This window comes from Lissotriton vulgaris, chromosome 7, assembly GCF_964263255.1.
Source record: "Lissotriton vulgaris chromosome 7, aLisVul1.2, whole genome shotgun sequence".
NCBI classification, from domain to species: Eukaryota; Metazoa; Chordata; class Amphibia; order Caudata; family Salamandridae; genus Lissotriton; species Lissotriton vulgaris.
In genome coordinates this window covers 559,398,981-559,420,603 of record NC_141695.1, presented here as the reverse complement: position 1 = coordinate 559,420,603, position 21,623 = coordinate 559,398,981, and the positions used below count along the sequence as shown (strand labels likewise).

The following is a 21,623-nucleotide window of genomic DNA, read 5'->3' as shown; positions in this document are numbered from 1 at the left end:
TGGTTAGTGGTGGGCTTATTGGAGTGAGATTGAAAAGTGAGGGAGACAGGCGATTGAAGTGTCACAAGTGCAGGTTGATTAGTGTGCTAGTGTGACTGCAGGGTTAGGTACAGGGTGAACAGCGCAAATGCATTGTGAGTACAGAGTAATCACTGTGAGTGGAGGGTAAGTGGGTAAAAGGTGTGAGAATATGGTGATCAGTGTGAGTGCAGGGTGAGCAGGTGAATGGTGTGAGTGCATGGTGATCAGTGTGAGCGCATTGTGATCGCTGTGAGTGCCAATTGCTGGATTACAGAGCACATTACAATTAAGGATATTAACTCGTAACTCTCCTTTCTTCGGTTTTGACAAGCTGGTAGATATTTCCATGATCTGATATTCAAAGAGGTGTTCACCTCGAAGGCTAAGAAAGAGAAACAAAGCAGGAATGTCTGGAAGCACTTGGTAAGGTCTCACTGATAGAAGCTGGTTAGATAGTTGGGAATCTCCTGAGAGTTGTCACTGATGGCCTTCAATGTGGAAAGGAAGAAGGATGAACTCAAGGTCAAGCCCTAATGGCTCATTATCAATATTTTGATCCAAAACTTCCTGCTGCATCTCAGACAGAAGGGTAAACATTTCTATTAGATTCTGGTACAGATTTATAATTGAACTGTGTTTAGTGGTGAAAAGGAAGTTATAAAACTGAATGAGTCTGAAATTCAAAGTCAGCTAGTGTTTAAGCATGCAGCAGCGTGTTACACTCCTTTGGTATCACATGTCAACATTGGGACATGATATATAATTTGAATTTATATCTATTGGCAGAATATACATAGACTAAAACATGATAATTCAGGCTGACATGAGTTCATCTGCTTCATTATTACATTGTTCCTCTTCACAAGATAAGACTCTGTATTTCAGGGGCTTTTAAAGCTTTAGGAATGTTTCTATAGACTATCACTAAGCTAGGGTGTGATTGCATCAGAGGTTTCAATAATGGTCTCGGCAGGTGAGCACTGTAAATCATAACTGTAGACTTGGGTCGCTGGTAGGTCAAATAATTCACAGTAATCCTGAGTAGCACATCCTGCCATGCTGTACTGTATCGCAGCTTCACCGGGTATGGAGCCTGATCCAGAGAAGCTGACACAGGTGGTATGCTCCCCGGTGCACTGAACTTCTCCAGGTGATGTGCAGGCGTCCAAGGACTGGTCAGTGAAGCAATCTTTACATTTTTATCCATTGGGGTCTCGTCTAGAGCAGGCACTTCCATATCTTCTGTGTTGCAGAAGACGGAGTCACAGCATATTCTACTGACCCAGTACAACATCAACGAGTTTCGAAGGTAGAACTCTCTTCCACAGACGGCTTGTTCAAGAGCATCCACACAGTCCTTGAATGCAGTTAGAACAATATTACTCTCAACTGTGATGCTCCAGCCCTTAGACGCAGTGACTGACATCAGGAGAGCATTGTTTGAAGATACCTGAGCATTAAGCTGGTGCTTGTAGCAAAACACAGCTCGCACAGAAGGCAATCGGGCACCGAGCAGCAGCACACAGACTCCTTTGACTCTCCCAGGAGGGGGTTAATTCACAGAGCTGACAGCTTCAGCTGCAGTGGGAGGCAAGGAATCTCCTCTGCTAAAACCGAAAGCGTGTCTGTTTGTTTGCTTTCGGTTTTAGCATAGGAGATTCCTTGCCTCGCACTGCTGTGAAAGCAGTCAGCTCTGTGAATTAACCCCCTCCTGGGAGAGTTAACAATACAAAAGAACGGGCACCTCGCGCCCCGTCGATCTCCCCTCCCCAAAGAAGACTTGCACGGACAGAGGGAACAAAGGTCAGATTCGAGTGGAGTGCGCACCCCTCCTGGAATGGTGTCGCGCCCCCCAGTGGGGCGCGCACCACAGATTGAAGAACACTGCTATAGACATTGCGGCACTTTACACCAACATCCCCCAGGATGACACGATTGCTATGATTAAACTCATCCTGGAGGATGTTAGTGTAATGAAAGGAGCCAGTGCAGAATTTATAACTGAATGCACGAATTTACTTTTAAAAGTGAATTTATTCTTGTTACAACGTAAGGGGACCAGCATGGGTGCAACTTGTGCCCCATGTCTGGCCTGTGCATATGTGGGTTACTTTGAGTCAAAATTATTAACATGAACACTAATAAAGGTAATAAAGTGACCATGATATCAGGGAACAATGAGAAATGGGGAAAAATCTTAAATCTAAAGAAAAAATTAATTCGGACTGAAATGCATGCCGACTTTTTAATTGAATGTGTGAAATCAGGTGTGATCCCAGTGGGTTTACAGGTTATAATGAGCCTGGCCTTTTTATCGAGAATAGGAAGTTCCTTAAGACCTGGTCCCATATTTCTAATAGGTGCTGTCGGGACTGGATCTTGCTCGGTATTGAGACCGCTCAAGAGATTATTATACTAGAGAAGGAAGAGATTGAAAAACTTGAGGCTGAATTGAAAAACAATACAGCTTTCGAGGATGCCTAGAAGAAATTATACAAATTTAATATAGAGGTAGATGGTTATAGAGATTACTTACAGAATAAAAAGACAAAAAAACTACAGAAAGATGTAAGTAAATACACAGTAGAATTAAATTACCCTTTTTTAAGTCAGGATTATTACCAACAACAGAGACAATACCCCAAATGGGGTAGAGTTCCCCTCCATAGACCTACTTATATGAGGGGTGGACGTAAAAGTATTACGTTTTCAGAAACTACGAGCTCGAGTAGCGAAGATGAAGGTTTAATGAGACAGAATGGTGGGACATATATACAGAAACCTGACCATAACGGAGGGCCCTCTACATCTTTCTCTGCGGCTTTTTTAGATCAACGCCCCAGAGGGATGAGGAGACAGAACAGGAACTATGGCAGAGGACAATACATGAGGACAGGTACACAATGAAGTGGAAGTTTGGTAGTTTCCCAGTGTTTATCAGAGAGTAAACACGTCTGACAATTGTCAGTCCATTAAGAAACATCTGTATCTAATGCAGGCCACCAGAATTGTTCTTTCAATTTTCTTGAGGCAACACCTACACCTAAGTGTCCTTCATGTGCATTTTGAAAAACCTTGACACGAAGAGCAGTGGGAAGAACACATTGATCACCTTGCATAATAATGTTGCTGACAATGGAAAGATCATCAGAAACTTGAACATAAGATTTGTGTGAGGCAAGAAGAGAACACTCTTTTTGCCAGCCAGCAATAATAATATTTTTGACAGCCTGAAGAGTGGGATCATCTCTGGATGCCTGAATCCAATCTGAATGCGTACATGTGAAAGATGTGAAGAAAGAGTCTTTAATGGATGCAAAAACACATTCAATATCATCAAATCTCGAGTCAGAGTGACTATCTTCCAATGGTAATCTAGAGAGACAATCAACTCTAACATTGTGTCCCCCAGAAGTATTCTGTACGGTAAAATTATACTCATGTAGTCTTGACAGGATGCGAACAAGTCTGGCGGATGCCTTGCTAGTGCCATTACCATTAAGGAAGTGTAAGAGGGGTTTGTGATCACTGTAAAGATTAAAATGAGTGCTCCAGATAAAACAGCCCAAGAACATGCAAGGGCTTCTCTTTCTATTGTGCTGTAATTAAATTCAGCATTAGAAAGATCTCTGGAGGCAAAACCTATTGTGTGTTCTTTGATATCAATTCACTGACAATGTACCACACCTAAACCATGTTGACTTTCAACAACAGAAATTGTACATTTGAGTCTTCGTGTGAAAGAGGAGAGAGCAGGAGCTTCTGTGATCACCTTTTTAACAAGATCAAAAGCATCAATAATCTCTTGAGACCGAACAAATTTGGAATTCTTTTTTAAAAGAACATGTAATAGTTGGACAATTTGAGCATACCATTGAATAAAGCTTGAGTAGTAGTCAGTCATCCCTAAAAAAAAAAAATCAAAGAATCTTTTTACTTGGGAATGGCAACATTAGAAATGGCCTGGGTTAAAGAAAATGTTGGTTTGATACCCCTAGATGAAATGGAGTGTCCTAAGTAATCAATTTCACTGGCAAAACATTTGCACTTGTCTCTGCTTCTTTAAATCTAGAAAGAACCTTTTTTAAAGTGTGAATATGTTTGTTCTTATTTTTTGAGTAAACGAGAACATCATCTTGGTAAGCTTGAACAAAATTAATATATTTAAACAAACAATCCATACATTTTTTAAATACGCTAGCCGCAGAGGCCAACCCAAATGGCATTCTGAGATTGTTAAATGCTCCAAAAGGTGTAATGAATGTAGTAAGATCAGTTGACTGAGATGAGAGGAGAATTTGATGATAAGCACTGCGTAGGTCTAGTAATGTGAAAAATGTGGAACCACTAATGCCGGTTAACAGACCTTGTATCTTCGGGAAAGGGTGACAATCAATAATGATGTTTTTGTTGAGAGAGCATAGATCAGCACACACATGGATACTGGAGTCCTTTTTTCTGACAATTACAATTGGACTGATCCATTGAGAGGAGTCAGGAGGTTCAATAATTCCCTCAGAATCCATGGTATCGAGTAATTTTCAAAGATCTTCTGTGACACTTAATGGAATTGATCTTAGTTTGTGTGCAACAGGTATTGCACCAGGCTTAAGAGTTTGATAAAAATTTGTAATTTTTCCTATGGAAGTACTGAAAAATTCAGGAAATTCTGAAAATATATCTTGAATTATTGGGTTAAAATTCTCCGAAACCATTGAAAATGAGACTTCATTGAGTTGTACAGGATGTTTTGCACCAGGAACTAATTATAGGACCATTCTGGCAAGATTCTGCCACCTAACAATATTTTTCCCTTGATGGCAACATACATTTTTGTATTAATACATTTACCTAGACAAGTTAGATTTTCAAAAAAGAAACCCAACATATCTATATCATTAGCACCATATGATTTAGGAACTATGTCTAAATATTGTAAGGAAATAGAGGAAGCCCAATGCTTCTTAAAAACAGAGTCAGGAATGATGGCAACAGGTGCGCCTGAATCTGCCATCATATTGAGACTGAGATCACCAATTATGAATTCACAGGTAGGATCTTTTGACTGTTCATTGGAATCAATGGAGAAAACAATTTTTGGAGGAAGCCTTTGAGGAATTAAATCCACAGCATTAATATTGAGAATTTGTAAGGGTGTATCAAGAGAAGTAACATTAAAATCGAGAAGTTCTTGAGAGATAACTGAACTGACTTGAACTACCTGTTTGCTATTGCAAACTAATTGAAAGTGTCCAATTTTATGACAATTTGTACATTTTTATCAAGAGCAGAACAAATGGAACTATTTCAAAGAGGAGTTTTAGAACCACACCTATAACTGATGGTGTTTGTTGTTCTCTGAAAAGTTTTGGTAAACTTGTTTTTGATAGCAATGGCATTAATAACAGAATAATTTTGTACTAAATTAACCGAAGAAACAATTTCATTAGAAATACATCTTGAAGAAATAATAGATCTTTCAATACTCTTGGCCATATCAACTACTTCTGCTAGTGTGGGATCTCTACAACTCAAAATATGCTCTTGTATCTTTTTGTGAAAACAACTGTAAACACATTGATCTCTGATGTCCATGTCAAGAGATGCACCAAAATTGGAGTCTGCTGCCAAATTCCTTAAAACAGAAATACATTCTTCCACTGTCTCATTAGGATCTTGCTTCCTTTAAATAAAATTAAATCTGTCCAGCATAACATTGAGTTGTTCCAAAAACTTCGTAAAAAGTCTCAGAATGGCATCCGTACAGACATGACAACCATCACCATCACCAGGAGGTGGAATAGAAGAAAGAAGATTATCAAATACTTGACGATCAGCACTGCCTAAGTGACTATAAAGTATTGCTAATATGCGTTTTGGAGAACATTCATCAGCATCAATGGCAATAAGATAACTTTCAAAACTAAGGAACCAAATTTTCCAGGACTCTTTTGGTTTACCAGGTAGAGGAGGAAGATGATTTAAATGTACAATTTGTTGGTTTGAAGACATGACTAAAACATTTCCAAGTCAAAGTTATTAATTTTATCTTGAAGATGTCTTTAAGGAAATGCTTTTCTCTCTTTTAATATAAATGTAGACAAGGAGATCAAAGTAGTACAAAAGTGACAGTACATAGTAGACACTTAATTGAGTGATGGAATAGTCACAAAGATGATAAAACTGTTTGGAAGATATAAAGTTTGTTTAACATAGTGGAAATGTATCCTTAAATCGATGAATCACCTTGTAAATGATGAAATTCAATGAAAAGGTGAAGGCAAACACAAACCAAATATCCATGCTGAAAGGATTTGAAATTAGAACTCCAAATGTGGTAAATAGTGAATCCAAATGGCTGCCGGAGCGTGGCTGCGTGATGATGTAAGAGAAGAGCTTGAAGGTCAACTCCAAACGCGATAAACAGTGAAACCAAAATGGCTGCCAGAGCGTGGCTGCATGATGTTGTAAGAGAAGAGCTAGAAGGTTGTGTACATGTTCCAAGTACACTCAAGATGGCTGATATTGTTGCGTGATGATGTTTCAAGTAGACGTCAATTCCTATGAGGTGTTGTGTAGGAAATGCCCAGAAATTTCAACATTTTGTAGAAAGTGGTGCAGGGATCGGATTGAAGTCGGAAAAGCAAGAAGAATGAAGGCATCAGCTGATTAGCACTGTGGGAGGCTGCCAATGCATAAGATGATCAGAGCAGAACCAATTGCACAAAAAATGTTGAAAAGCTGCTTCAAATCGTCACCAAATGTAAAGTACCACTTGAAGGTAAATCTAAGAGAAAGACCAGACAACGAAGAGTCAAATCCAAGGATGTTTATTCAGGCACAGCACCTGCACACAGGAGTGCCTCTGTCTCCAACGGAGCATGAACTATCATGACTGTTCAACAGTTAACATGCTACGTTGAGAAACAGCATCTCGAGTGACGCACCTTCAAACAAAAACTTGTATGGGAGTGCGCATGCCAGGAACTTGGTACAGGTGAGTTAAGAATACAGAATATTTCGCAACAAGGAGAAACAAAAAGAAAAGACTACTCAATACTAAGTACAGGTAATATGTGAAAAATACAACTCTTTACACCTGGTGGAATTTATTTTGTTAGACAAAACTAGACCCCCAGCTACAACCTAGCATATGGAATTGCTTTGCGAGGTAGTTGGCCATTCCTAAAAAATAAGAAGATTCTCCAAGCGTCACCAGGAAATCTAACTCTTGACAACTTTAACTGTAACCTGTTTCCCTATTTATTGTGAAGTGAAAGTATCTTGGAGCTGATTAGAAGTCAAAATGCTGAGAGGAGGAAATGCCAGTCACTGGAGTCCAAAAATATTTTAAAAATCAGAGAAACACATGAAAAGAATAATTTCTTAAAGTGAAATTGCAAACTTCAGAATTTTTTACATGTTTTACTGATAGACCCTAAACTACCAATCAAAAGGACATGAAATATCAGACTACTCTTATACTTTTCTGGATGCCTGGTTTTATTTTTTTTATTTTTTTTTACTTTTATTGAACATATGCAGCAGTGCAGTACATAATCACAATAGTATGCATCATCAAACATACACATAATACATGTCTCATAGAGATTGTTTAACATTGGGTATAGCATCCATCTAAGTACATCGATATTGGAAAGGGGCGACCACTCGGTCCCCCCGAACGTATGGTAGGGGGCCCGGATCCCCCCGGGAAACCATTTTGGGCGGGGGGCGTGTCACGGCTGGTATGCCCAAAGTGGCGTAGCCGGGGCGCGCCTTTTCCCGCCCAGGAGGGGTTGTCCTAGACACCTACACCGTTGGCCACGCCCAGTAGGCATACCGGAGGAGGGTACACGCCCTCCCGAAGCAATTTTGAGAACTTGTAATTTTGTGTGTTTCTCTTTCAGCGACTTCAAGCCTAAGGGTCCAGGATCGTGTTGAGCAACGAGGATCGAATATCCGTTAACAATGCCTGGCAAAAAGGCGGGAAAGAAGTCCGGGACTGATCAGATGCTTCGCATGCTGATAAAGGATATGGCGAGTATGAAAAAGCAGATGGCAGTGATGAACAATACGGGTAAACCGAAAAAGGTTATAGGCCCGGCATTGCCGGGAGTTGTCCCCACGGGGAGGGGTAAAAGGGCCAGGAATAGGACGGCGGGGGAGGAGGTCCCGTTTACCGAGTTACCCCCGGCAAGCCTGGTCATTCCAGTCGAGGCCCCGGTACCGATCCCAGACGCGGGTCAACCGATTCCGGTTGTTGTTACGCCCGCCAGCGAGGAGGACATGCCTCCGGAATTAGCCGCCCAGTTGGCCGCATGGCTTGGCAGAAAGGGGGGTGCTACGGCACCGGGAGATATGGCGGAAGAGGCCAAGTTACTAATGCAGCAGTTGCGGCAGTCGCGAGATGCCGCGAAGGCGAATATCCCTCTTGTCCCCCCACAGGTGACCTCGGAAGGACCGGCAGCTGGTGTCGAAAAAACAGCGGGAACAGCAACGGAGCCGGGTAAGCAGGCATTGCCAATGGCAAGGGAGGGGTCTTTGCCCTCAAGACGGGAGAAGGTGGTCCAACATATACCGTTGGCCACGAAAGAATTGATATGGGCTGATAAGTATGTGAATATGTTTTCTCTGCTGACTGACCATCGCGAGATGGAGTATGTTAAGACACAGAAGGATTTGTGGCACCCGAGTGTATGGCGAGCCAAAATGGCGGGATTCAGGGTTGATGAGACAATCTCAAATTGGGCCAAGGCCTTTGCGATGTTTTCTGCAATTATTGGGGAACGTAAGCCCGAGGTTTTGCCCGAATTGTCCTGCTATCAGGCACGAATAATGGATTTTTATGAAACGTATGAGGGCAATGAGTGGATGGGTTACGATATGAAGTTTCGTAAGGCCAAGGAGTACGATTCATCTCTGACGTGGGATTGTCTCGACTCGATCTCTTGGCAGAAGCAGCTCCTGCCGGGCGCGACGAAGTCGTCCTCGCTTGGCGGAAATGGGTCGGGGCCTTCCCGCCATCAGCCTGCGGCGCCCTTTCGAGCGGGCCCCGCTGGCGACCACCAACCAAGGAATGGTGGGAATGGGGGTAAGAAAGGGGTCTGTTGGAATTTTAACAGGGGCAATTGCACAAGGCCACAAGGGAAATGTAAGTTCAGACATGTGTGTGCAGGTTGCGGAAATTCTTCACACCCCAAGAGTTCGTGCAGAGCCAAGAATGGTGATACGGGGGGTAGAGGAGGGGCCAAACAGGTCTGAGGGGGACCATTGTGTACCGCTACCTACCCCCGTTGATATCATGGCAATGATCCCCTGGCTAAACGAATACCCTGATCATGTCTCCGCTGGGGTGTTGAGGAACGGCTTCTTATATGGTTTCCACATCCCGGCGGGGGATTTTCGTGGGGAACCACTTTGTAGAAACCAACTGTCGGCTCAGCATAATCCAGCGGTGGTTGAGAGGAAGATAGCAAAGGAGGTTGCCCTTGGCCGGGTTGCTGGCCCATACAGGCACCCGCCAGTAACTGATTTCATCTGTTCCCCGTTGGGAGTAGTCCCCAAGAAGGACCCGGGGGAATTTAGGCTGATCCATAACTTGTCAGCTCCAAGGGGTCTTTCAGTGAACGATGCGATTGACACAGGAGTTTGTTCGGTGCGGTACGCATCCTTCGATGATGCCGTCGCCATGTTGAATCGCCTGGGGCCCGGAGCGCTGATGGCAAAGTCAGATATCGAGTCAGCGTTCCGGTTGCTCCCGGTACACCCACGGGATCAGCGTCGGTTAGGCTTTGTGTTCCAGGGCCATTACTACATGGATAGATGTATGCCAATGGGTTGCTCCATCTCTTGTGTTTATTTTGAGAAATTCAGCTGTTTTCTGGAATGGGCATTTACCAAAGCCACTGGCCATAGCCATGTTATGCATTACCTGGATGATTTTTTGTTCTTGGGGGCAGCCAGCGACACAAAATGTGCGCAGGCCTTACATGAATTTTGCACTCTCATGAAGAGGTTCGGGGTGCCATTGGCACCAGGTAAGACGATTGGGCCGTCTACTTCACTCGAGTTTCTTGGAATTGAGCTCGATTCTGTGGAGGGATGTTTCCGTTTGCCAGTAGGGAAAGTGGCGAAATTCAGGGCTTCCCTGGAACTGTGCATTAGCAAAGAGAAAGTTACTCTTCATCAGTTACAACAAGCAGTGGGCCAGCTTAACTTTGCCCTAATAGTTATACCAATGGCCCTCCCCTTTTCCCGCTCTATTGCACAAGCCATGGTTGGTCTCATGGAAGGACACCACCGCACGAGACTGTCGGCAGAGGTTCGCCAGGATATGCGCATCTGGTTGGCGTTCCTGGCGGACTTCAACGGTCGAGTGGTGTGGAACAAGCCGCCAGCGTCTTCGGACGAGCTGGGTTTGTGGACCGACTCGGCGGGGAGCGTGGAATTTGGCACCATCTTTGGTAATTGATGGTCGGCACAGACATGGCCGACGTGGTGGCACACCAGCGGTCTCACAGGTAACATTGGGTTTCTCGAGTTGTTCCCCATTTTTGTGGCTCTGAAGGCATGGCCGGATGAGTTCGGAAATCGCTCTGTGGTGTTTTGGTCCGATAATATGACTGTAGTTGAATGTATAAATAATCAGGCAGCACGCTGCAAGTGGATATTGAGATTACTGAAGGAAATTGTACTACTTTGCATGAGACTGAACGTACAATTCAGGGCGAAGCATGTGCCAGGTGTACTGAACCAGGCGGCTGATGCACTCTCTCGTTCACACATGCAGGCTTTCAGGGGTTATCTACCTTCCGCGGACCTAGCGGCGGCACCATTCCCCGAAGCACTCTGGCTACTTGGTGCCCCGGATTACAAGACCTCGTGGCAGCAAGCTTAGCCCCCAGGACACGGAAGGCATACGAAGGAGCGTTTCGTTCCTATTGTGCATTTTTGGGTCCGGCAGTGGGGGACAATTGGGGTCAGGAGGATTATGTCCTGAAGTTTCTAGTAGCACTCCACAGTGAAGGCCGATCAGCGGCAACAGCCAATAGGCACCGGGCCGCCATTTCATTCATGGCACAGGCGCATGGCATCAAGGACCCGACATCGTCCTTTTTGGTAAAGAGAGCCCTTCGTGGTTGGCAACGCCTTGAGGGTCGTAGAGTGGACGAGAGGCGCCCGATTGGGTTAGAAAGGTTGTCCCTGCTAATGGCGATACTCCCTACGACATGTTCCTCCCAGTTCGAGTCAGTGCTGTTCCGGGCCGCTTTTGCATTAGCGTTGCATGGGGCTATGCGGGTGAGCGAGCTGGTTGCAAGAAATAAGAAAGATGTGGAGGGAGGTCTGTGTCGGGATCACATTCTGATTAAGGGTGATTCAGTGGTGGTCACAATAACCAGGTCCAAGACCGACCAGTGTGCTATGGGAGACAGTGTTATTGTCCAGCGCATGCGAGGGTCCCCCATGTGCCCGGTGAAGTGCGTTGAGGAATATTTGGCGTGAAGGGCGGATACATGGGGGGGAAGCCTGCTGAGACACATCGATGCCACCCCACTGACGAGGTTTCAGTTTCAGAGGGTGCTAACAATGGCAATCGCAGCAGCGGGCTTGGACCCGGGCGATTTCGGGACCCATTCCTTTAGGATAGGGGCTGCTACAGAGGCTACAGCCGGGGGTCAGAGTGTTGAGAAGGTGAAACAACTGGGACGGTGGTCCTCGAACTGTTATAAAAGGTATGTGCGGTTGCACATGTTGTGAAGTCAATGTCATGCACTCACGCTTCTTGTCTTCTGTTTGGTTTACAGTTTCGCGAGCATGCTATGCGGGGCGGACTGTGCAGTCGACCCGGCACCTGGGGATCAGCGGTCAGAGATCACCGGCTGAGGAGAGAGTGGTGTGGGTCGTGGGCCACTCATACGTGAGGCGGGCCGGGGACGTATTCAAAGCAGGTGACGTGACTCACGCAGCTGGGGAATACGGTACAGGGTGACCTTCCACGGAAGGGGCGGGCTCTGTATTGACCAGTTTCAATGTTTTATTGAGGAACTGTTAGGGCGGCAGAGGTCACCGCCATCTGTAATCATAGTACATCTGGGGGGCAATGACTTGGTGACACTCGGTCGGCGAGTACTACTCGAGCGAGTTCTATCTACTGTTAGCTGGCTGGCGAGAAGGATCCCGGGGTGCACGATAGCATGGTCCCACATGATTCCCAGGAAGGTGTGGCGGGGGGGCCTCTCTGTGTCAGCTCTGAACCATTCAGTGAAAAAGGTCAATAACAAACTTGGTAGGTTGTTTCGCTCGGCGCAGTTGCACTGTATTCCGCATGGATGTATTCGGGGGGATCTCATGTATCTCGATGATGGGGTCCATTTGTCCCGGGAGGGGAATGTCTTACTCATAGGAGACTTCATAGCATGGTTAAGGGGTTTGTAAAAGCATGACCTTTAGTAGGAGTTGTGGGGGGGCCGGATAGCCGGTCAACTATCCGGCCTGTGGCGGTAAGGTCATGATCGGTGAGCAGTAATTTCAAGGTCCCTAGAGGGGGGGCGCCACCCACTATGGATGGGAGCGCCCGGGGGGAGGCGGCCATTGGCCCCTCACACGGGGAGGCGGCACCCACTAAGTATGGGTCGCCTAAGGGAAGACGGCCATAGGCCCCTTCCAGGGGAGGAGGCGGCTAAGATGCCCCTCCTACGAATTTCCCGGGGCCCGGATATCCGCGACGGCGGATGTGATAGACAGTGTGGGGTGGGAGGGGGGTCCACGCTACCTTCTTACAGACACCTCACACGATTCCTCGGACGACCCTTAAGATGGCGTCGAGTTAAAATAGGGGGCCCCCGCAAGACAAGGGAAATTGGAGTTGGCACAGAGGTACAGTCCTCTGCGCGCCCGCCCTCACATCGTGAGGGGGAGAGTTCTGGTAGTAGGGATCTGACACCGGTTGCGACCTTGCCGTTGGCCCGTAATGCTAGGATGTACAATTTTAATTTCGAAAGTATGCATTTGCAGGATGTTAGACTCGGCTAGGAAAACCTTTGTACTAGAGATTTGTTAAGGTTAGCCAAAGAACATGTATTCATCGAAATGTAATAAATGAAAATTGTACATGATATGAAACTGTTATTTTAATGTTTTAATTTTGTTTCATATTTTAATAAATACGGCCGGGAGGGTGACTCCCTCCCGCCTTCCAAAAGTTCAGAACTGCGTCCGTCTTCCCATCCTTGGGGATTGTGTTGGGAGGGGGTGACAGGCATCCCAGCCATATGGAAAGGGGCGACCACTCGGTCCCCCCGAACGTATGGTAGGGGGCCCAGATCCCCCCGGGAAACCATTTTGGGCGGGGGGCGTGTCACGGCTGGTATGCCCGAAGTGGCGTAGCCGGGGCGCGCCTTTTCCCGCCCAGGAGGGGTTGTCCTAGACACCTACACCGTTGGCCACGCCCAGTAGGCGTACCGGAGGAGGGTACACGCCCTCCCGAAGAGGAATAAAGAGAGCAGGAATCTGAAGAAGCGTCCTCTTGTTCCTGTGCTTGGAAGCTGCACCCACTCCTTGCACGTGAGCCCTCGACGGAACAAGGAGCAATTTTGACCCACCCACCAGCCCCTTATGGCAACGTTAGTACTGCAATAAAGTGATTTGCTTTGATAACATCTTTTTCCGTTGTATAGCGGTTAATAACAGGACAATGTTAGTACTGCAATAAAGTGATTTGCTTGATAACATCTTCGTACTTGGTTTAGCGAATGATAACGGTCTAAGTTTAATGATGTGATAAAATGTCTAGTAGTAGAGACAAATATTGCAAGGTACAGTATAATTTTCTCCCTTAGTAGGTAAACAAATGTCGTATTTATTTTGGTCGGGCGGTAAGGTCATGATCGGTGAGCAGTAATTTCAAGGTCCCTAGAGGGGGGGCTCCACCCACTATGGATGGGAGCGCCCGGGGGGAGGCGGCCATTGGCCCCTCACACGGGGAGGCGGCACCCACTAAGTATGGGTCGCCTAAGGGAAGACGGCCATAAGGCCCCTTCCAGGGGAGGAGGCGGCTAAGATGCCCCTCCTACGAATTTCCCGGGGCCCGAATATCCGCGACGGCAGATGTGATAGACAGTATGGGGTGGGAGGGGGGTCCACGCTACCTTCTTACAGACACCTCACACGAGTCCTCGGACGACCCTTAAGATGGCGTCGAGTTAAAATAGGGGGCCCCCGCAAGACAAGGGAAATTGGAGTTGGCACAGAGGTACAGTCCTCTGCGCGCCCGCCCTCACATCGTGAGGGGGAGAGTTCTGGTAGTAGGGATCTGACACCGGTTGCGACCTTGCCGTTGGCCCGTAATGCTAGGATGTACAATTTTCATTTCGAAAGTATGCATTTGCAGGATGTTAGACTCGGCTAGGAAAACCTTTGTACTAGAGATTTGTTAAGGTTAGCCAAAGAACATGTCTTCATCGAAATGTAATAAATGAAAATTGTACATGATATGAAACTGTTATTTTAATGTTTTAATTTTGTTTCATATTTTAATAAATACGGCCGGGAGGGTGACTCCCTCCCGCCTTCCAAAAGTCCAGAACTGCGTGCCGGGCGCGACTAAGTCGTCCTCGCTTGGCGGAAATGGGTCGGGGCCTTCCCGCCATCAGCCTGCGGCGCCCTTTCGAGCGGGCCCCGCTGGCGACCACCAACCAAGGAATGGTGGGAATGGGGGTAAGAAAGGGGTCTGTTGGAATTTTAACAGGGGCAATTGCACAAGGCCACAAGGGAAATGTAAGTTCAGACATGTGTGTGCAGGTTGCGGAAATTCTTCACACCCCAAGAGTTCGTGCAGAGCCAAGAATGGTGATACGGGGGGTAGAGGAGGGGCCAAACAGGTCTGAGGGGGACCATTGTGTACCGCTACCTACCCCCGTTGATATCATGGCAATGATCCCCTGGCTAAACGAATACCCTGATCATGTCTCCGCTGGGGTGTTGAGGAACAGCTTCTTATATGGTTTCCACATCCCGGCGGGGGATTTTCGTGGGGAACCACTTTGTAGAAACCAACTGTCGGCTCAGCATAATCCAGCGGTGGTTGAGAGGAAGATAGCAAAGGAGGTTGCCCTTGGCCGGGTTGCTGGCCCATACAGGCACCCTCCAGTAACTGATTTCATCTGTTCCCCGTTGGGAGTAGTCCCCAAGAAGGACCCGGGGGAATTTAGGCTGATCCATAACTTGTCAGCTCCAAGGGGTCTTTCAGTGAACGATGCGATTGACACAGGAGTTTGTTCGGTGCGGTACGCATCCTTCGATGATGCCGTCGCCATGTTGAATCGCCTGGGGCCCGGAGCGCTGATGGCAAAGTCAGATATCGAGTCAGCGTTCCGGTTGCTCCCGGTACACCCACGGGATCAGCGTCGGTTAGGCTTTGTGTTCCAGGGCCATTACTACATGGATAGATGTATGCCAATGGGTTGCTCCATCTCTTGTGTTTATTTTGAGAAATTCAGCTGTTTTCTGGAATGGGCATTTACCAAAGCCACTGGCCATAGCCATGTTATGCATTACCTGGATGATTTTTTGTTCTTGGGGGCAGCCAGCGACACAAAATGTGCGCAGGCCTTACATGAATTTTGCACTCTCATGAAGAGGTTCGGGGTGCCATTGGCACCAGGTAAGACGATTGGGCCGTCTACTTCACTCGAGTTTCTTGGAATTGAGCTCGATTCTGTGGAGGGATGTTTCCGTTTGCCAGTAGGGAAAGTGGCGAAATTCAGGGCTTCCCTGGAACTGTGCATTAGCAAAGAGAAAGTTACTCTTCATCAGTTACAACAAGCAGTGGGCCAGCTTAACTTTGCCCTAATAGTTATACCAATGGCCCGCCCCTTTTCCCGCTCTATTGCACAAGCCATGGTTGGTCTCAAGGAAGGACACCACCGCACGAGACTGTCGGCAGAGGTTCGCCAGGATATGCGCATCTGGTTGGCGTTCCTGGCGGACTTCAACGGTCGAGTGGTGTGGAACAAGCCGCCAGCGTCTTCGGACGAGCTGGGTTTGTGGACCGACTCGGCGGGGAGCGTGGGATTTGGCGCCATCTTTGGTAATCGATGGTCGGCACAGACATGGCCGACGTGGTGGCACACCAGCGGTCTCACAGGTAACATTGGGTTTCTCGAGTTGTTCCCCATTTTTGTGGCTCTGAAGGCATGGCCGGATGAGTTCGGAAATCGCTCTGTGGTGTTTTGGTCCGATAATATGACTGTAGTTGAATGTATAAATAATCAGGCAGCACGCTGCAAGTGGATATTGAGATTACTGAAGGAAATTGTACTACTTTGCATGAGACTGAACGTACAATTCAGGGCGAAGCATGTGCCAGGTGTACTGAACCAGGCGGCTGATGCACTCTCTCGTTCACACATGCAGGCTTTCAGGGGTTATCTACCTTCCGCGGACCTAGCGGCGGCACCATTCCCCGAAGCACTCTGGCTACTTGGTGCCCCGGATTACAAGACCTCGTGGCAGCAAGCTTAGCCCCCAGGACAAGGAAGGCATACGAAGGAGCGTTTCGTTCCTATTGTGCATTTTTGGGTCCGGCAGTGGGGGACAATTGGGGTCAGGAGGATTATGTCCTGAAGTTTCTAGTAGCACTCCACAGTGAAGGCCGATCAGCGGCAACAGCCAATAGGCACCGGGCTGCCATTTCATTCATGGCACAGGCGCATGGCATCAAGGACCCGACATCGTCCTTTTTGGTAAAGAGAGCCCTTCGTGGTTGGCAACGCCTTGAGGGTCGTAGAGTGGACGAGAGGCGCCCGATTGGGTTAGAAAGGTTGTCCCTGCTAATGGCGATACTCCCTACGACATGTTCCTCCCAATTTGAGTCAGTGCTGTTCCGGGCCGCTTTTGCATTAGCGTTGCATGGGGCTATGCGGGTGAGCGAGCTGGTTGCAAGAAATAAGAAAGATGTGGAGGGAGGTCTGTGTCGGGATCACATTCTGATTAAGGGTGATTCAATGGTGGTCACAATAACCAGGTCCAAGACCGACCAGTGTGCTATGGGAGACAGTGTTATTGTCCAGCGCATGCGAGGGTCCCCCATGTGCCCGGTGAAGTGCGTTGAGGAATATTTGGCGTGAAGGGCGGATACATGGGGGGGAAGCCTGCTGAGATACATCGACGCCACCCCACTGACGAGGTTTCAGTTTCAAAGGGTGCTAACAATGGCAATCGCAGCAGCGGGCTTGGACCCGGGCGATTTCGGGACCCATTCCTTTAGGATAGGGGCTGCTACAGAGGCTACAGCCGGGGGTCAGAGTGTTGAGAAGGTGAAACAACTGGGACGGTGGTCCTCGAACTGTTATAAAAGGTATGTGCGGTTGCACATGTTGTGAAGTCAATGTCATGCACTCACGCTTCTTGTCTTCTGTTTGGTTTACAGTTTCGCGAGCATGCTATGCGGGGCGGACTGTGCAGTCGACCCGGCACCTGGGGATCAGCGGTCAGAGATCACCGGCTGAGGAGAGAGTGGTGTGGGTCGTGGGCCACTCATACGTGAGGCGGGCCGGGGACGTATTCAAAGCAGGTGACGTGACTCACGCAGCTGGGGAATACGGTACAGGGTGACCTTCCACGGAAGGGGCGGGCTCTGTATTGACCAGTTTCAATGTTTTATTGAGGAACTGTTAGGGCGGCAGAGGTCACCGCCATCTGTAATCATAGTACATCTGGGGGGCAATGACTTGGTGACACTCGGTCGGCGAGTACTACTCGAGCGAGTTCTATCTACTGTTAGCTGGCTGGCGAGAAGGATCCCGGGGTGCACGATAGCATGGTCCCACATGATTCCCAGGAAGGTGTGGCGGGGGGGCCTCTCTGTGTCAGCTCTGAACCATTCAGTGAAAAAGGTCAATAACAAACTTGGTAGGTTGTTTCGCTCGGCGCAGTTGCACTGTATTCCGCATGGATGTATTCGGGGAGATCTCATGTATCTCGATGATGGGGTCCATTTGTCCCGGGAGGGGAATGTCTTACTCATAGAGACTTCATAGCATGGTTAAGGGGTTTGTAAAAGCATGACCTTTAGTAGGAGTTGTGGGGGGGCCGGATAGCCGGTCAACTATCCGGCCTGTGGCGGTAAGGTCATGATCGGTGAGCAGTAATTTCAAGGTCCCTAGAGGGGGGGCGCCACCCACTATGGATGGGAGCGCCCGGGGGGAGGCGGCCATTGGCCCCTCACACGGGGAGGCGGCACCCACTAAGTATGGGTCGCCTAAGGGAAGACGGCCATAGGCCCCTTCCAGGGGAGGAGGCGGCTAAGATGACCCTCCTACGAATTTCCCGGGGCCCGGATATCCGCGACGGCGGATGTGATAGACAGTGTGGGGTGGGAGGGGGGTCCACGCTACCTTCTTACAGACACCTCACACAATTCCTCGGACGACCCTTAAGATGGCGTCGAGTTAAAATAGGGGGCCCCCGCAAGACAAGGGAAATTGGAGTTGGCACAGAGGTACAGTCCTCTGCGCGCCCGCCCTCACATCGTGAGGGGGAGAGTTCTGGTAGTAGGGATCTGACACCGGTTGCGACCTTGCCGTTGGCCCGTAATGCTAGGATGTACAATTTTAATTTCGAAAGTATGCATTTGCAGGATGTTAGACTCGGCTAGGAAAACCTTTGTACTAGAGATTTGTTAAGGTTAGCCAAAGAACATGTATTCATCGAAATGTAATAAATGAAAATTGTACATGATATGAAACTGTTATTTTAATGTTTTAATTTTGTTTCATATTTTAATAAATACGGCCGGGAGGGTGACTCCCTCCCGCCTTCCAAAAGTTCAGAACTGCGTCCGTCTTCCCATCCTTGGGGATTGTGTTGGGAGGGGGTGACAGGCATCCCAGCCATATGGAAAGGGGCGACCACTCGGTCCCCCCGAACGAATGGTAGGGGGCCCAGATCCCCCCGGGAAACCATTTTGGGCGGGGGGCGTGTCACGGCTGGTATGCCCGAAGTGGCGTAGCCGGGGCGTGCCTTTTCCCGCCCAGGAGGGGTTGTCCTAGACACCTACACCGTTGGCCACGCCCAGTAGGCGTACCGGAGGAGGGTACACGCCCTCCCGAAGAGGAATAAAGAGAGCAGGAATCCGAAGAAGCGTCCTCTTGTTCCTGTGCTTGGAAGCTGCACCCACTCGTTGCACGTGAGCCCTCGACGGAACAAGGAGCAATTTTGACCGACCCACCAGCCCCTTATGGCAACGTTAGTACTGCAATAAAGTGATTTGCTTTGATAACATCTTTTTCCGTTGTATAGCGGTTAATAACAGGACAATGTTAGTACTGCAATAAAGTGATTTGCTTGATAACATCTTCGTACTTGGTTTAGCGAATGATAACGGTCTAAGTTTAATGATGTGATAAAATGTCTAGTAGTAGAGACAAATATTGCAAGGTACAGTATAATTTTCTCCCTTAGTAGGTAAACAAATGTCGTATTTATTTTGGTCGGGCGGTAAGGTCATGATCGGTGAGCAGTAATTTCAAGGTCCCTAGAGGGGGGGCTCCACCCACTATGGATGGGAGCGCCCGGGGGGAGGCGGCCATTGGCCCCTCACACGGGGAGGCGGCACCCACTAAGTATGGGTCGCCTAAGGGAAGACGGCCATAAGGCCCCTTCCAGGGGAGGAGGCGGCTAAGATGCCCCTCCTACGAATTTCCCGGGGCCCGAATATCCGCGACGGCAGATGTGATAGACAGTATGGGGTGGGAGGGGGGTCCACGCTACCTTCTTACAGACACCTCACACGAGTCCTCGGACGACCCTTAAGATGGCGTCGAGTTAAAATAGGGGGCCCCCGCAAGACAAGGGAAATTGGAGTTGGCACAGAGGTACAGTCCTCTGCGCGCCCGCCCTCACATCGTGAGGGGGAGAGTTCTGGTAGTAGGGATCTGACACCGGTTGCGACCTTGCCGTTGGCCCGTAATGCTAGGATGTACAATTTTCATTTCGAAAGTATGCATTTGCAGGATGTTAGACTCGGCTAGGAAAACCTTTGTACTAGAGATTTGTTAAGCTTAGCCAAAGAACATGTCTTCATCGAAATGTAATAAATGAAAATTGTACATGATATGAAACTGTTATTTTAATGTTTTAATCTTGTTTCATATTTTAATAAATACGGCCGGGAGGGTGACTCCCTCCCGCCTTCCAAAAGTCCAGAACTGCGTCCGTCTTCCCATCCTTGGGGATTGTGTTGGGAGGGGGTGACAGGCATCCCGGCCATATAACAACATGTTGCATTTTACTGTCATTAAATTATCTTATCACTTTCTGGCTTTGACTACCACAGAGCATGGGGGGGGGGGTTCTCTAGTCACTATGCGACTGGCTCCACACTCGTAGTTAGATATGTTGAAACTTTGGTTGGTGAGCGGGTGGTCAGATCTATAACACAGATATGTTATTAATGGGTCCCATATATCTTTCGGGCGTAAGGAAACCGACAGCAGCTTTTCATATGTGGTAGGTTGATCCCTGCAATATACAAAATCATTGAGCTATTCCTTAAATTTGGGAGCCCTTCCCTGGACCCATCTACATGCCACCCGCCGTTTAGCCAATATCATATATAGGGCACAGAATCTTATATGTATTGGTGGTAATTCTTCTGTGTATCCCAGTAATGAGGTTATTGGTGACATTGTAATGTGATATTGAGTCATCTGGGAAACCGCACATAGTACCTCCCGCCAGTACGGCTAAATTGCTTCACACTGCCATGCCAGGTGTAGAAAACTTTCCCCTTGCATCCTGCACCTGTCACAGCGATTATTGTCTCGTAGTTGGTAACCATGTAATCTTGCAGACATTTAGTGCGCTCGATGTATATATTTAAAGTGTATGATACATAACCGGCTGCTTGCCGTGATAGCCTCTGTCTGCCTACAGTAATACTCCCACTGTTTGTCTGTAAATATGGTGTCTAATTTCAACTCCCATCATGTTTTAGCCTCCTGTGGTGTGTACGGACATTCAAGTGAGGCCGACCGTATAGTCTACACACCACATGTGCTGTCCCAGTCATTTGGAGAAGAGTGTGTAACGTGTCACATTTACTAGGCTCTTGTGGAAATGTAGGGGTGGAGCGTCCAGGGGCTATAGACAGGGCACGGAGAAAGATGAATAGGGAAATGAAGGAGTTTTGTGCGAAGGAACGGGTAGGGCGCATGGAGCATCCAGAACTGAGATACGGGGCAGTATATTTTTTCAGGGAGGACGAGGTCTACCTGTCTCGGTATGGGATGGAGCTGTACATTGTCCAGTTGAAGGAGGCCCTAGATGTAGCACTGGGGGTGCGCAGATATCCGAGGGGGCAGGATTCCTATGGGGGGTCAAAAGTCACTAAGTGGCTTTTCGAGTGGAGTTTTCCTAGTACAAAAAGGGGGGTCAAGTGTAGGAGTGTAGGAGGCCTGAAATGTTTGCCAGAGGGTGGGGATATACAGATGTCAAGGTATGTTTAGTTGGGTACTGATGCAGGTTGTAAGGAGGGATGTTGTAGTTATGGTGTGCTTATGTTGTGCTTATGTTTACAATGTGGGGAACCATTTAGGGGA

General features: G+C 47.8%; 1 pseudogene; it reads right to left on the bottom strand.

The window, feature by feature from the left end:
* Positions 1-950: 950 nt before the first annotated feature.
* The window catches only part of LOC147702032 (phospholipase A2 inhibitor and Ly6/PLAUR domain-containing protein-like), a 37,710-nt pseudogene continuing 17,037 nt past the window's right edge, over positions 951-21,623 (bottom strand).